This window comes from Loxodonta africana, chromosome 24 (assembly GCF_030014295.1).
Source record: "Loxodonta africana isolate mLoxAfr1 chromosome 24, mLoxAfr1.hap2, whole genome shotgun sequence".
Classification (NCBI taxonomy): Eukaryota; Metazoa; Chordata; class Mammalia; order Proboscidea; family Elephantidae; genus Loxodonta; species Loxodonta africana.
Genome location: NC_087365.1, coordinates 30,226,026 through 30,242,180, shown reverse-complemented (window position 1 = coordinate 30,242,180; position 16,155 = coordinate 30,226,026). Strand labels below are relative to the sequence as shown.

General features: G+C 43.7%; 1 protein-coding gene across 3 annotated transcripts in view; it reads right to left on the bottom strand.

The window, feature by feature from the left end:
- Positions 1-14,503, bottom strand: part of CSNK2A1 (casein kinase 2 alpha 1) — a 48,097-nt gene extending 33,594 nt beyond the window's left edge. For 2 of the 3 annotated variants that reach the window (XM_003411629.4, XM_064275911.1), the window contains exon 1: positions 14,371-14,503. The gene's annotated coding sequence lies outside the window, so the exon portion shown is untranslated. Of the gene's footprint in view, positions 1-5,310; positions 5,427-14,370 lie in introns of all 3 variants that reach the window. The other variant, XM_064275908.1, reaches the window with a different exon arrangement.
- Positions 14,504-16,155: the final 1,652 nt, after the last annotated feature.

Here is a 16,155-nt window from a genome sequence, read left to right as displayed (position 1 = left end):
GCCAATCCCGCGATGTGTCAACACTCTCCGTTTCTTGACCTTGGATTCCCCATTACCAGTCTTCCTGTCCCCTCCTGCCTTCTCATCCTTGCCCCTGGGCTGGTGTGCCCATTTAGTTTCGCTTTGTTTTATGGACCTAATCTTTGGCTGAAGGGTGGATCTCAGGAGTGATGTCAGTACTGAGTTAAAAGGGTGTATGGGGGGGCATACTCTTGGGTTTCTCCAGTCTCTGTCAGACCAATAAGGTTGGTCTTCTTTCATGAGTTTAGAATTTTGTTCTACATTTTTCTCCAGCTCTGTCCAGGACCCTCTATTGTGATCCCTGTCAGAGTAGTTGGTGGTGGTAGCCGGCTGGGCACCATCCAATGCTGGACTCCGTCTGGTGGAGGCTGTGGTAGTTGTGGTCCATTAGTCCTCTGGACTAATCTTTCCCTTGTCTTTGGTTTTCTTTATTCTCCCTTGCTTCAGATGGGGTGGGACCAGTGGAGTGTATCTTAGATAGCGGTGCACAAACTTTTAAGACCCTAGATGCTACTCGCCACAGTCGAATACAGAACATTTTCTTTAGAGACTGTAACTTGCCTACATGTTCCCCAGAACCATGGTCCCCAGCCCTTAGCCCTCGGTCCCTCATGGAGTTTGGATGCGTCTACGAAGCTTCTGTGACCTTGCCTTGGTCAAGTTGTGCTGACTTCTTCAGTAATGTGTATCACGTAGTATTTTTAAAAAGTGAATCAGCGGTTAAGTTGAAAGGTGATGATACGATCATACTAATCTATTTTTATGTATTATGAAGTTTTTCATAATACTGTAAAAAGTGATAGCATTGCCAACATAAAAAAAAAAAAACTTCAAAAAAAAAAATCAACCTTCAGTTTCTCAAAAGAAAGAAGAAAGGGAAGGGAGGTGGGAAGGTCCGTCTGGTAACAACGATTCTGCATTCCTGCATGACAAAAACCAGAGCCCACTGTCCAACCCAGCGGAGATGCCACAGGTAATCACGGACAGATCCGGTCATTTATCTTGCTGATTCCTAGGCATTAAAGTTAGTAATTCCTTTTCTACACTATACCATTAAAAAATAGTAGCCAGGAAAAAATACGGGCAAGGCAAATGTTCAGCATCACTCCTTGATTTCGTTTCCATCACTAGTCTAAACGGAACTTGTGTTTTTTAAGTGCCCTGGAATAGCTTACACTCTACCTTTTGACAATAAGGAAATACAGAACTGACCATGGATTTACGGGAAAATCCTAACAGCCTGGGGCCCTCTGGGCTTGCCTCTTCCAGCACTTACACTGTACTCGTGACAATGGTCATCTCTCGAGCTAAGAAAGCTCCGAGGGCAGGGAATAATACCTCTGCATCCACAGAGGATGGTATATAGAAGTTGGCCTAGAAATAGTTGTTGAAAAACAATACTGCAACAAATGATAAACAACGCAAATGTTACAGTTACTAAAAATAAGAGAACGGGGAAACTACTATTTGGACTACAAATTATGGCACTGAAAATGGAGTTCATCAATGAGATCAGAGGTTCAGGAGTTCCCTGAGAGTCCAGATAGTATATGTACGTATATTTTTTGAAGAAAGGTGCACAGCTTTTACTAGATGCTCAGAGGAATTTGTAAACCTCAGCAGAACTAAGAATCCTGAGTTAGATAAACAGGAAATGTACATTTTAAGACTATAAAAGATCAATTTTTAAAAGGTTAATTTTATAATTTACATGAACTTTAAAAATCTTTCTCAAATCAAATATAATCTATTCTTCCCTGAAGGAAGAGAGGAAGACAATGTATACTGGGCTTCAATGTTTGTAGCAGCATGAAATCCAAGTTTATGAATAACAAAATATCAGTTTCAGAGAAGATACAGTGGCCTCCACAGCCAGGTGAGGATACCAGTTTTACAAAAGTGAATTTTATTTTTTATTTTAATAATATTTTATTGTGTTTTAGGTGAAAGTCTACACAGCAAATCAGGTTCTTGTTTAACACTTTTTATACAAATTTTTCTCTGCCATTGGTTACAATTTTTACAATGCTGCTTCTACTGATCTAGTTTCCCTTCCCCTCCTTGCCTTGTCATGTTTGCTTTTGGGTAAATGTTGACCATTTGGTCTCATAGTTAATCGTTTAAGGGAGCACGTTACTCATGGATGATACTGTTTATTTTATAAGCCAATCTATTATTTGGCTGAAAGGTGCCCTACAGATATAGCTTCAAATCCAAGTTCAAAGGTTATCTCAGGGCGACAGTCTCAGGGGTTCCTCCAGTTTCTATCGGCCCAGTAGGTCTGGCCTTTTTTAGAAATTTGAGTTTTGTTCTACAATTTTCTCCCATCCTATCTGGACTTCTATTGCGTTCTTCGTCAGAGCGGTTGTAGCGGTAGTAGTTTTTCTGGTTTCAGGTTAGAGGAGGCTGTGGTTTGTGTGGACTACAAGTCCCATGGACAGTTTCTAGTTTCTCCTTTGAGCCTTTGATTTCCTTCATTCTCTTTTGCTCCATATAAGCACAGACCAATAGTTGTATCTTAAATGGCTGAACTTTATTTTTGCCTCATGTTACTGCTAGAACTTGAATTTCTTCACAAGTATCCAATCTTAAATCTTTTAGTCTTACATTTTTACATATTGACCCTTGTGTGGAAAGAAAATTATGATCAGAGAGATACCTAAAACGGTCTTTTCCAAGCTTAAAAGCCAAGATCATTTTAAGCAATGATAAAGAACAGTGATGAATCCCTAAAACATCTCATTACATGGACGAATCTGGAAGGCATTATGCTGAGTGAAATAAGACAATTACAAAAGGACAAATATTGTGTGAGACCACTACTATGAAAATTTAAGAGAAGGTTTACATGCAGAAAACATCTAGGTCAATTGGCATAACATAGTTCATAAAGAAAATGCTCTAAATCCTTCTTTGGTGAGTAGTATCTGGTGTCTTAAAGGCTTGCAAACAGCCATCTAAGATACATCTATTGGTCTCATCATGTTTGCAGCAAAGGAGAATGAAGAAAACCAAAGATACAAGGAAAATATTAGTCCAAAGGACTAACAGACCACAGCCTCACCAGCCTGAGCCCAGAAGAACTACATGGTGCCCAGCTACCACCACCAACCGCTCTGACAGGGATCACAACGGAAGGTCCCAGTCAGAGTAAAAGAAAAAGGTAGAATAAAATTCAAATTCACACACAAAAAAAGGCCAGACTTACTGGTCTGACAGAGACTGGAGGAACCTCCAAGACTCTGTCCCCCAGACACCCTGCTAACTCAGAACTAAAGCCACTCCCGAAGTCCACCTTTCAGCCAAAGATTAGATAAGGCTATAGAACAAGCAATAACATATATGAGGAACATCCTTCTTAGTTCAAGCAAGTATACAAGACCAAGTGGGCAAGACCTGCTCAAAAGCAAGGCTGAAAAGGCAGGAACAGACAGGAAACGTGAATAGACACGAAGAATCCAGAGCGTAAAGGGAAAGAGGGAGAGTCATGACAAGCTGCAGGACTGCAACCGACATCAGAAAAACAATTTGTGTATACTTTTTTGAATGAAAAACTAATTTGCGCTATAGACTTTCACCTAAAACACAAACACACATACTCACACACAAAGATCATTTTAAGATTGTTGGCCTCCTGAATCCTAAAACTACTGAACTTCCTTAATATCTAAATCACTGCTTCCCAGCATTATTTAAAGTCAAGACACACAGAGAAAATAGTATCTGTATGGCATACTGGAGTAAATGATCCAGACTGTTCCTGGTTTGAATGCCCTGTGCCCTGTACAAATGGCCAGAGGGTTAAGAGGACCAGTATCTAGGCACATCCATCTGTAATCCCCCATCACAGTACACTGGTTGAGAAATTCTGGTTTAAATAACCTGTAGACATCATGAACTGAATTGTCAAAATCCGTGCAGTAGGCTGAAAAAACCATTTCATGAATCCCCTTATTTCAAGAGATGTACAATCATCTCTTGCAGCTTTCAGATATAGTCCATGTATACCACTTAATGGTAAACCATTTATTCTGGGAGATCCTCTATACGGAGGTCACTGGTACAAAAACCAAAAACAACACAAACTAAATCTCCTAACGCTAGCTTGGAAGAATAAACTAAAAGAAAATAGGTTAACGCTAAAAACAGATGTAAGATTAAATTATTTCCCTCCCTCTACTTCCTACTGATTCTCTTTCCCTGTCTCAACTTAAGGTAGTAACCATGGACAACAACGTTCTCTCTCACCTGTCAAACTAAGAATACCTAAGTAGTGTTTTTTTGTTTTTTTAAACTGGGGGTGGGGGTGGGGAGGGGGGACACAGCTCAAAAAGGTTAACAACTAGCTGTCTGCGTTCCCCTAACCCACTGAGCTTCAAATCCCAAGATTCCAAATGCACACTGAACAAGTAAGGAAACGACCTGTTTAAAACCAACAGTGTAAGTTTTTCCTGGTTAAGGGCCCGAATCCATACAATATTTGCTAACTCAGGAAGTTACTCCTTGAGTAAACCTCAGGATTATTTAAGATTACAATCCTAATATACCACTGTGGACTTCTGTTGTTATTCCCACCTACAAAAATTACACCACTTTTATTTTAAAAGGCAATACACACAAGCATACACACTGTACTCTCTGGGTGACTTTCATTTCTTCACCTTTAAGCCAGAAAAAGGATGAAAGAGTTTGCTTTTGCAAGCAGATTAAAATGTTTCAGCTAATGAAAACCTGTCTGAAAAACATAGAAGTCCAGAAAGTTATTAAAAAAAAAAAGAAAAGAAAAAAAGTGGCCAACATAAGGAGCCCTGGTGGCACAGTGGTTAAGAGCTCGGCTGCTAACCAAAAGATCGGCAGTTCAAATCCACCAGCAGCTCCCTGGAAACTCTACTGGGCAGTTCTACTCTTGTCCTATCGGGTTGCCATGAGCCGAAACTGACTCGACAGCAACTGGTTTGGTTTTGGTTTGGCCAACACAAAGGCATTTAAGGTGTGATATGCACAGAATTACAAGAGATTAATTGTACCCTGGGATTTAAATCTTACAAGAGTCCTGATGGTGCAGTGGTTAAGTGCTCAGATACTAACTCAAAGGTTGGTGGCTCAAACCTAATTGCTCTACGGGAGAAAAGACGTGACCGTCTTTTTCCATCAAGATTTATAGCCTTGGGCAGTCGGATGCAGACCCCAAATTCTCGTAAGACCAGACTTAATGGTCTGACTGAGACTAGAAGGACCCCGGTGGTCATGGCCCCCAGACCTTCTATTGGCCCAGGACAGGAACTATACCTGAAGCCAACTCTTCAGACATGGATTGGACTGGACAATGGGTTGGAGAGGGATGCTGGTGAGGAGTGAGCTTCTTGGATCAGGTGGACACTTGAGACTATGTTGGCATCTCCTGCCTGGAGGGGAGATGAGAGGGTGGAGGGGGTTAGAAGCTGGCGAAAAGGACACGAAAAGAGAGAGTGGAGGGAGACAGCGGGCTGCCTCATTAGGCGGAGAGTAACTGGGAGTGTGTAGCAAGGTGTATATGGGTTTTTGTGTGACAGACTGACTTGATTTGTAATCTTTCACTTAAAACACGATAAAAAATTATTAAAATACAAAAAAAAAAAGAAAAGAAAAACATTTACAGCCTTGGAAACCCTATGGAGCAGTTCCAATCTGTCCTATAGGATTGCTATGAGTTGGAATTGACTTGACAGCAATGGGTTTGGTTTTCTTTATGTTTATTTAACCTGAGACCCTTACTTGGATACTGCAGAATTTTCTACGCAGGGAAACACGATTACCACTAATGTTTTAAAAAAAAAAGCTTGTCCACCATAGCAACTGTTGCTAAGTAGGTTCCTTCTGTCTAGGACTGAAAGACAGAATTTGTAGAATTCAGTGAAATGCCACTCCTAGCAGTGTCTTGTGATACTGTGACTTCTTTCACCCTTAACTTTTAAAGACTGAACTCCTGATTTCAATAATGCAGAAAATACCATGTCTGGTCAACAACTAAAACCAAAAAACAATAACAAAAAACCAAAGCAGTCGCCAGGGAGTCAGCTCTAACTCGCGGCAGCCCCCTGGATGTCAGAGCAGAGCTGCATTCCGTAGGGTTGTCCACGGTGTGATCTTTAGGCGACAGATCCCCAGGGCTTTCTTCTGAGATGTCTCTGCGTGGATGTGAACCACCAACCTTTTGGTTAGTAGTTTAGCGCTTAACCATTTGCACCACCCAGGGACTCCAGGTAAACAACAAGGACTATTAACATCTACTCTGGAGCATACATAATTTTTTAAACTACCAATTGCCTACAACTCAATGCAAATACACTGCTTGTTAAAATGACAGCCACTCATTTCCTTAATAATCCTAGAGGACTTCTCTTCATTTGAACAGCCAGCTGGCCTAGATTTCTTGCTATAAAGAAACAACCAAATGATATGATACTACTTTTGAAATTATTCATTTTAGGAGTTCAAAGAAATTTAGGTGTATGAACACATTTAATGCTCTTGTGAAACAAAATTGTTGAACTTGGCCCAGGTCACCCAGTGAATTCTGATAAACCAAGGATTAGCATAGAGCTTCTCATTTTCAATCCAGTGTCACAAGCGTTATTACCTTAAAATGCTTATCCCTTACTTAACCCTAAATAAGACCAAATCTTATCAGTTCTCAATTTCTGAACTTGTACAAATTATATTGTAATTATTTATGCAATTGTTAATCATATAAAATTGTCCTAATAGTTACTGTTATGAATTGAACTGTGTCCCCCAAAAGTATGTGTTAACTTGGCTATGCCATAATTCTCAGTATTATGCAATTATCCTCCATTGTGTGATCTGATGTAATTATCCTATGTGTTGTAAATCCTAACCTCTACGTTAATGAGGCAATATTAGAGACAGTTATGTTAACGAGGCAGGATACAATCTGCAGGACTAGGCTGTATCTTGAGTCAATCGTTTTTAATAGATAAAACAAGCAAGCAGGAGGGACCTGACTACCAGTAAGAAAGAAGAGCTGGGAGTACTGTATGTCCTCTGGACCTGGGATCCCTGTGCTGAGAATCTCCTAGACCCAGTGGAAGGTTGATGTCAAGACACACATAGATCTCCAAGGGAGGCCAGGACCACCGATGTTGAAGGAGCCAAAGACCTTCTTCTAGAGCCCACAGAGAGGGAAAGCCTTCCCCTAGAGCTTGTGCTTTGAATTTGGACTTCTAGCCTCCTAAACTGTGAGAGAATAAATTTGTTTGTTAAAGCCATCCACTTCTGGTATTTCTATTAGAGCAGCACTGGATAACTAAGACAGTTATCATAATACACCACTTAACGTTTTAGGGTCACTGTTTGGCGTTGTGTTAAATGTATCAGATGCGTTATCGTAATTAATCTTCACAAAGACCCCGTGAGGAAACTGAGGCACAAGGTAGTACCAACAAAGAAAAGGGGCAAAGCAGGAGTTCTCAGGGAGTATAGTTCAAAAGCTATGCGTTTCCACTGCCTGGACTGGGATTCTAGGCCAGCTCTAGGGCTGAGATACCTTGGTTGAGACACTTGAACCTTCATGTGCCCTAATTTTCCTCATTCTAAGCCCAGAAAGGAAACCCTGGTGGCGTAGTGGTTAAGTGCTACGGCTGCTAACCAAAAGGGTGGCAGTTTAAATCCACCATGCGCTCCATGGAAACTTCATGAGGCAGTTCCACTGTCCTATAGGGTCACCATGAGTCGGAATCGACTAGATGGCAACAGGTTTGGTTTTTTTTTTTTTTTGGTTTAAGCCCGGAAGTCAAACAGATCATCTCAAAAGTCCTTATACCTTGAAATGCTCTGACCATCTTTCCATGCAGGTAACGAAAAAAGAAACTGTCTCAATTCTTGCATCATCACCACTAAAGTTTAGAGTTCACGTATGAAACTAATCAATAGAATACTATTACAGAACAAAAACAAAAGGCCTTTCTTAAAAGCTAGAAACTCCATTCTGTAGCTATGATTCCCAAATCTGACTCTGAACCTCAAAATGACAATGAAGGGAGAAAAGACCTTACAACTTTGGGGTGGAGTAGGAGGCGTGAGGGAAACCCTGGTGGTGTAGTGGTTAAGAGCCATGGCTGCTAACCAAAAGGCTGGCAGTTTGAACCCAAGAGGCACTCCTTGGAAACTCTACGGGGCAGTTCTACTCTGTCCTATAGGGTCGCTATGAGTCAGAATCGACTCGGCGGCAATGGACAATGGAATGGAGGAGGCGTGAGAGAACCAACCATTGTATAGGTGGTTATCAATTTTAAAAAATCATCCATTTCCATCTTAAAAAAGGAATTACATCTTTAAAAGGTTGTTACATAAATCCACTGCTTTATTCAGGCAATACAAATTAATAAATTGTTATTTATCCAAGAAGTTTATCATAGACATGGAAGAATCATTTTTTAGAAATCCTATCAAAAGAGCCGGAAACCCTGGTTGCATAGTGGTTAAGCGCTATGGCTGCTAACCAAAAGGTTGGTGGTTCAAATCCACCAGGCACTCCTTGGAAACTCTATGGGGCAGTTCTACTCTGTCCTATAGGGTTGCTATGAGTTGGAATCACTGGACAGCAAAGGGTTTATCAAAAGAGCCTAGAGCTCTAGAATCTGCATTTTAGCAAGCTGGTCATCTAGCCCTTCAAACTGCATCTAAGGACGCTAACAAGGTATTTACATATCAAGAAAGAGGGTTAGGTTCCACTCAACAGTGTTATTCTCTGAAGTCTTCCAGGGCCAAATTATATTACTGAATAACCTTTGCTGTCTTTGTTCCCTTGAAAAGATTTTAAAACAAAATCAGCAAAACCCCTGTACTAGTTTTCTATTGCTGCCATAACGAACTAGCACAAATGTCATGGCTTAAACCACCACAAATTATCATCTCCAGTTTCTATAGTTCCAAAGTTAAGTGGGCTTGGCTGGTTCCTCTGCTTAAGGTTTCAAAAGGCCAAAATCAAGGTGCCTGCAGGGCTATGTTCCTTGCTGGAAACTCTAGGGAAGAATGCACTTCCACTCAGGTTGTTGGCTGTAGTGAACTCCTTGCAGCTATGGGACTGACAGTTTCCCTGCTGGCTGTCAGCTATTGCTCCTAGAGGCTGTCCACATTACTTATCATGCTTTTTGTGGCCCCTCCAGCAATGCCAGGTTAACTCCCATCAGGCTTCTCTCTGAATTCCCATTCTGCTCCATGTCTTTGACTCCAGCTGGGGAAAGACCTTCGCTTTTAAGGGTTCATGATTAGATTTAGTCCTCATATGATTAGATAATGCAAACAGTTAACACGCTCACCTGCTAAAGGAAAGGTTGAAGATTTGAGTCCACCTACAGGCTCCTTGGAAGAAAGCTCTGGTAGTCTACTTCTGAAAAATCAGCCACTGAAAACACTATGGACTGCAATTCTATTTTGATACACCTGAGGTCACCACAAGTTGGAACTGACTCAGGACAAATGGAGTTTTTTAATGATTAGATTGGGCCCATCCTAAAAATCCAGGATAATCATCCTATCTTAAGGTGCTTAATTACATCAGCAAAGTCCCTTCCGTCACGTAACTAACAGACTCACAGATTCAAGTGATTAGGGCATGAACATCTTCAGGGGGGCCATTCTGCCTACACACCTACACAGTCTGCCCTCTGGCTCCCAAAGATTCAGGTCTCTCCCAAATGTAAAAACATTCATCCCATCCTAAGGTCCTCTAAAGTTTCAGCCCATTACAGCATCAACCTGAAGTCTAAAAATCTCACCTAAATCTTGTAAATTCAAAAAGCCCCCAATCTCATAATCTGCACCAGGTGTGGATGAGGCTCTGGCCATGGCTCATTAAGTACAACTCCTGAGTTACAATTCCTAAGAAATAAGTCATCTGCTCCCAACATACAATGATGGGGCAAACACAGGGTAACAGTCACAGACATTCCAGTTTAAACAGGGAGAAAAGATCAAGATAAAATGGAGTCTCCCGTCCAAAAAAAAGCTCTGAAATCCAGCTGGGCAAACCCCACTACATTTCAAAGCATGGAAAAATTCTCTGGCTTTTGGCTCTACCCTCTGGGCTCCTGGTTGCATCCACTGTATCACCCTTCTTTTTAAAATAAAAGGTAGCATGTTTGCAGCTGGGTAGTTTTATGAGCTTGCTTCCAGCCAGTAGAATTTTAGGGGTCTAACAGTGTTCTTAAATATCTTACTCTCACTGTCCCTTTCAATCCAAACTGGCAGTGTTTCTACTTGTATAAAATTCTCAAGAACCTTGTGAACTTTGCGTGAAATTCACATGGGTTCACTTCATTAAATGGAGGCTATGTCCACAAATCTTTTAAAAATAATCCTCCTCTATCTCTGGCTTCTGTTGAGATGGCTGAGGGATGATACCCTTAAGCTTCCTAGAGGCCCCCAGTTTGATTAGGGGATCTGTGAGTCACACTGTTAATCTCTTCAAAGAGTCTTTTGCATGACTGAATGCTCTGATCTTTTGATATTTCTGAAATTTTAGTAAAAGGTTGTACAGCCACACACTCCTTTTGCCATCTGGATAGGACAAGGATTTCCCAAATCAAGTCTTGGTTCTTTTGGTTTAACATTTCTCTCTCACATTTTCTAATAAGCAGCAAGAAGAAACCTGGCTGCATCTTCAACACTTTGCTTGGAAAAATTTCCTATACTAAATATACAAGTTCACAAGTTACAAACTGTTTTCCATATAACTGCAGGACACAATTCTGTTATGTTTTGCCACTATGTAACAAGGATTCCCCTTCCTCCAGTTTCCAATAACATATACCTCACTTCCTTCTAAGCTCTCAGGGACAGTACTTTTAGTACCCATATTTCCTTTAATAGTTTGTTCACGGTGACATAGGTATGGAAACCCTGGTGGCATAGTGGTTTAAGTGCTATGGATGCCAACCAAAGGGTCGGCAGTTCGAATCCACCAGGCACTCCTTGGAAACTCTATGGGGCAGTCCTACTCTGTACTATACGGTCGCTATGAGTCCGAATCGACTTGATGGCACTGGGTTTGGTTTTTTTGGTTTTGGACATAGGTATGCTCTAAGCCAATTCAGGATTTCTCTGCCACATTCCTCACTTCCTTCTGAGCCCTCACTAGCAGAAATCACTAGCATCCATATTTCTAACAATCTGTTTAAGGTAATCTAGGCTTTTTCTATCACACTCCTTAAATTTCTCCCAGCCTCTACCAACTGCCCAATTCCAAAACCACTCCCACATTTTTAGGTTAACAGCATCCCACTCCTGGTACCAAGATCTTTGCTAGTGTTTTATTGGTGCCATAACAAGTCGGCACACACGCAGTGGCTTAACACAACACAAACGTATTCTCACAGTTTCTGTAGGTCATAAGTCAGATAGGCTTGGCTAGATCCTCTGCTTAAGGTCTCAAAAGGTACCCAGAGGGCTATGTTCCTTGCTGAAAGCTCTGGGGAAGAATGCACTTCCAATCATTCAGATTGTTGGCTGAATTAAATTTCTTGCAGTTTTGAGACTGAGGTTTCCATTTCCTTGCTGACTGCCCGGAAACCCTGGTGGTGTAGTGGTTAAGTACTACAGCTGCTAACCAAAAGGTCACCAGGCGCTCCTTGGAAACTCTATGGGGCAGCTCTACTCTGTCCTACAGGGTGTCCATAAGTCGGGATCGACTCGAGGGAACAGGTTTGGTTTTTTGGCTTTGCTGGCTGTCAGCTGTGGGCTCATGCTTTCCATGTAGCCCCCTCTAGAAAATGGCAAGTAGAGTCCCTTTCATGCTTTGAACCTCTCTGACTCCAGCTGGAGAATGCACCTAGCTTTTAAGGGCTTCTCTGATTAGACTAAGGAGCCCTGGTAGCCTGGTGGTTAAGCGCTCAGCTGCTATCTGAAAGGTTGGCCATTCAAACCCCCCAGCCACTCTGCGAGAGAAAGATGTGACAGTCTTCTTCCTTAAAGATGACAGCCTGGGAAACTATGGGGGCAGTTCTACCCTGGTCCTACAGGGTCATTATGAGTTGGAATTGACTTGATGGCAATACGTTTATGATTAGACTGGCCCCACCCAGAAAAGCCGAGATAATCTTCCTATTTTAAAGTCCTTACTCTTAATTACATCTACAAAGTCCTTCTGGCTATATGATAACACATTCATTGATTCTGGGGGTTAGGGTGTGGACATCTCTGGGAAGAAGGGTCATTCTGTCTACCGTTGTAGAACACTTCAGTACATTCCAACCCACAGCAACCCTACAGGACCATCGTGTTTTCTAGGCAGTAATCTTTAAGAAAACAGATTGCCAGATCTTTTCTCTCATGGAGCAGCTGGTGGGTTTGAACTGGTGACCTTCACAGCTGAGTGTTTAACCACTGCTGCCACCAGCGCTCCACATTCTGCCTACTACAAACCCCAAAACCCTATGCAAAGCTTTAAACTCACTTTCTAACAAAATTTCCCTTTTCTTCAAAAGAGTATGTGAAGTAAAGATGTTATGTTCAGAGACAGAGACTACAGTAAAAATATGGACTCATCCTGGAAGAGAGTTGGTAGGCAACTGGAGAACTAAAAATACATGCGGAAAAGAAGCTGCCAATGGTTTCACCCCGGAAACAGCAAGGCAATTCACTCACTACTCAGAGACTAAACTACGCTGCCTTTCTAGTCTCCACTGTACCCTATAGAGAGCATAACTAAGCATACTTTTTTTTTTTTTTTGGAGAAAAGTTGCCCCAGGGTGATGTAACTTTGTCACCAGTTAATAAATCAATCTAAGCAGTTTCCAATTGTTTCATTTTTTCTCCAAGTCATACCTCCTCCCCCCATAGCAAATGAAAGTCAAGTATTTCAAAGTCACAAAAGGACAAACCTGTCCAGGTAAGATTGCAAAGGAACTTTTCAAAATGATATGGAGTAGAACTAGTACTAGTATTGGTCCTGGTCTTTCATTCCCGGGTATATTAAGCCAACTGGCTTAGAACAAAACGAAACACTGCAGCAACTACAAAGATAATATTCTGATGCCTTGCATACTTTCAAATTCTTGATCACAAATTTTACTCAGAATAAAGAACTGCAAATATACCAGCTAGTCCCTTTAATAAGAGTGACATGTAAGATCCAGTGAGCACTTACTACCTGCCAGGCCCTGTGCTAAGCATTTGCCATGAATTATCTTATTTACTTCTCACCATAAACCTATGAGCTACAAAATATTGTCATCCCCATTTTACAGAAAGGAAAACTGAGGCTGACAGAGATTAGGTCACACAGTTGCGTAGCGGTGGCATGAATATTTGAGAACCCAGGCAATCTAGTTTTTAAACACTGGCCTCTATTGCCACTCCTTAGATGGAATGAGGCCTCCATCTCAGAAAATCTTCTCTTCCTAATTTTTTTTTTCATTTCCTCTCCCCAGGCTCACTTCTCAAACAATTCAGCAGTCGAAAGGTAACCAAGTCTTCCCAAATAACTTGCCGCCTCCTTTTCAAAACTCTTTCTTCCTCACAAAAGCAATAACCAAGAAGCAACTTCTGACCCTGACTGTGCTTCGCAAAAACAAACTACAGACGCTCCACCCATCACCAGCCCTGATATATTCCAACACTGCAAAAAAACAAACACTAAAACAAAATTTAAAAGTCCTACTCTTTCAAAAGGTCACCAACTTGCATGTGTGTGTATATATATGTATACTCTTAGCCAACCCTTCATTCTACATACCTGTCCTCTTCCATCCAGGCTTCCAAGCAACCCTTAACAACTCCACCCGTTCGACCCTCTTCATGGTCCCCTCCCCCTTTCTCTCTCTGCAACCGCACCCGGGACTCCCTTCACCTTGCACCCCGGTCTGCAGGTGGGAAGTCCAACCCCGCCCTGAGGGACCCTTGGAAGGCCCCTACTCTTTCTCTGCAGGAGGGCTCACCTCGCCTTACCCAGCAAGCACCACTCCCTTCTGCACTCTCCCCCAGCATCCCCCTTCGGCCCCACCCCACGCGCTCCCCTCCCCCTCTAGCGACCCCCTCCCCCAAGTTGCCTCCTAGTCCCCGCCCCAGTCCAGCCCTCTACCCGGCAAGAAACTGGACTCGGAGAGCTGGTTTCCACCCCCGCATTGGCCCCTGCCCCCAAGCCTCGTTCCCTGCCCTGGGGAGGGGGGTGGCCCCAGGCCTCCCAATGGGCTGCAGGGGCCTCGGTTGGTGAGTATGTGGAAGGGGGGCAGGAGAAGGCGACGGACCCCTCAGGAGTCGACTGGAAGCAGGAAGAGCGGCCGCACCCCGCTGTCCCACTCTGGGCCACCCCCAGCCCTCAACGACCTGGCTTGGCGGCGCCCACGGTACCTGTGGTGGAAGCGGCAGCGGCGGCGGCCCCTCTCCCCTCTCCTCACACAGACAATATGGCGGCGGCGGAGGAGGAGACACACGGCTCGGCCGCCAGCCGCAGGGACCAGAGCGAGGCTGCAGCCGCCGCTGCCGGAAGCGGAAGCCCCCTCCTACCAGGAGGTGGGGCGGGTCGCTTCCGACTCCGCCCCCGGCGGAATCTAGCTGGCTGCGGCCATGCTGGGATGTCTGATTGTCTACCAGGGGGTTTAGTTCCCGATTAAGCTTCAAAACGGAAGGAGTTCTCGACTCAAAGCATGATAAAGAGATTGGAAATGATTACTTGCATTTTATTTCAGCGCTTATGTGAACTGACGAGAGAGCGAACATGAACCTCCCACTAAGTGTACAATTGGTTTGACCCAAACTAAGATGGCGGTCCCTAGGTTTCCCGCACTTCACCCAGCTGTCGAGGCCCACCTACCTGTATGCCGGCCCCGCCTTTCTTAAAAAGGAGCATGCGCGACCTGCAGAGCTGTAAAGCAAAGCGCTCTGGGAGTTGAAGTTTCCCCAGCTTGCACCCCTTGTTTAGGTTAGGGCTCCAGCTGGACTTTTTTTCTTCTCAAACTTAGAATTCGGAAGCAGTGACAGAAAGTTGGATCCGGGGAGAGGCTTGGCACGGAAGTCCGGGAAGTGACGATACTCGCTCTCTAGGGTCGGAGGCCTAATTCCTGCCTCCTACGTGAGGTGTCCTTCCAGAATAAAGAGCTATCCCCCTTTGATCTCCTCTCTCTACCCCGCACAGGGGCGAACGCCCCAAAGCAGCCACAGGGTCTACCTGCAAACCTTATCATGGCATTTTGTTGTGTACCGTCGAATGCACAGTGGATTTTTGACTCATCGACCCCGTGTAACAGAGTAGAACAGCCCCATAGGGTTTTCTAGGCTGTGATATTTATAAGAGCAGATGGCCAGGTCTTTCTCCCACAGGCCCATTGGGTGGGTTTGAACCTCCAACCTTTTGGTTAGCAGCCGAGTACTTAACCATTGCGCCACCAGGGCTCCTTCTTCATGGCATACTCTTGGTCAAAAATCTCTCGAGGCACACTTTTGCCCACCAAAGATAGCCCAAGCCCTTCAGCTTGGTATTCAAGGCCCTAGATAATTTGATGAAAACCCCTATTCCAGCCTCCTATTCTGCCACCTCCCCTCGAATTCCTGATGCTCCCACCCACTAAAACTGCAAACTATTCCCGGAACTTAGCTTGTTGTCTCCCTCCCTTTGTACTGACAGATTTCTCTGTTACTCAGAACGCTTTCCTCACCCTCATGCACTGCCTAACTTCGGTATGGTATGTTCGTTGAACTCATTTAAGGGTCATTTCCTAGGGGAATCTTCTCTCCTTGAGAGACCTGGGCATCATCACTCAACAACCTTACTGGTCCCTAGTCAGGCTCTGGCACCAGACTGTGAGCCCCCAGTGGGCAGGACTGGATCTGATGATCACCCTGCCCCTGCAGGCTCTGATGAAAGCCGGTGAGTGTAAGTGTTGCTGAGGGAAATTCAAGTGTTAGCTTCACTTCAGGTGGGGCAGAGGTGTGAGGGCTGGAACAAGGGTGAGGAGGCTGGGTTATTTTGGTACCAGCCACTATCTCAAGCTACCTCAGAATAGCTGCCTGGCTCAAGGATGGGCCTACCCACCCTCTCCAGCCCTTTTTGCAGTTTGTCGGCTGACTGGTGCCTCTGCTCCCTAAAAGACAACCTCCTCTCCTGTAGGATGGGGGAGGGATGCAAACTTGCAGTAA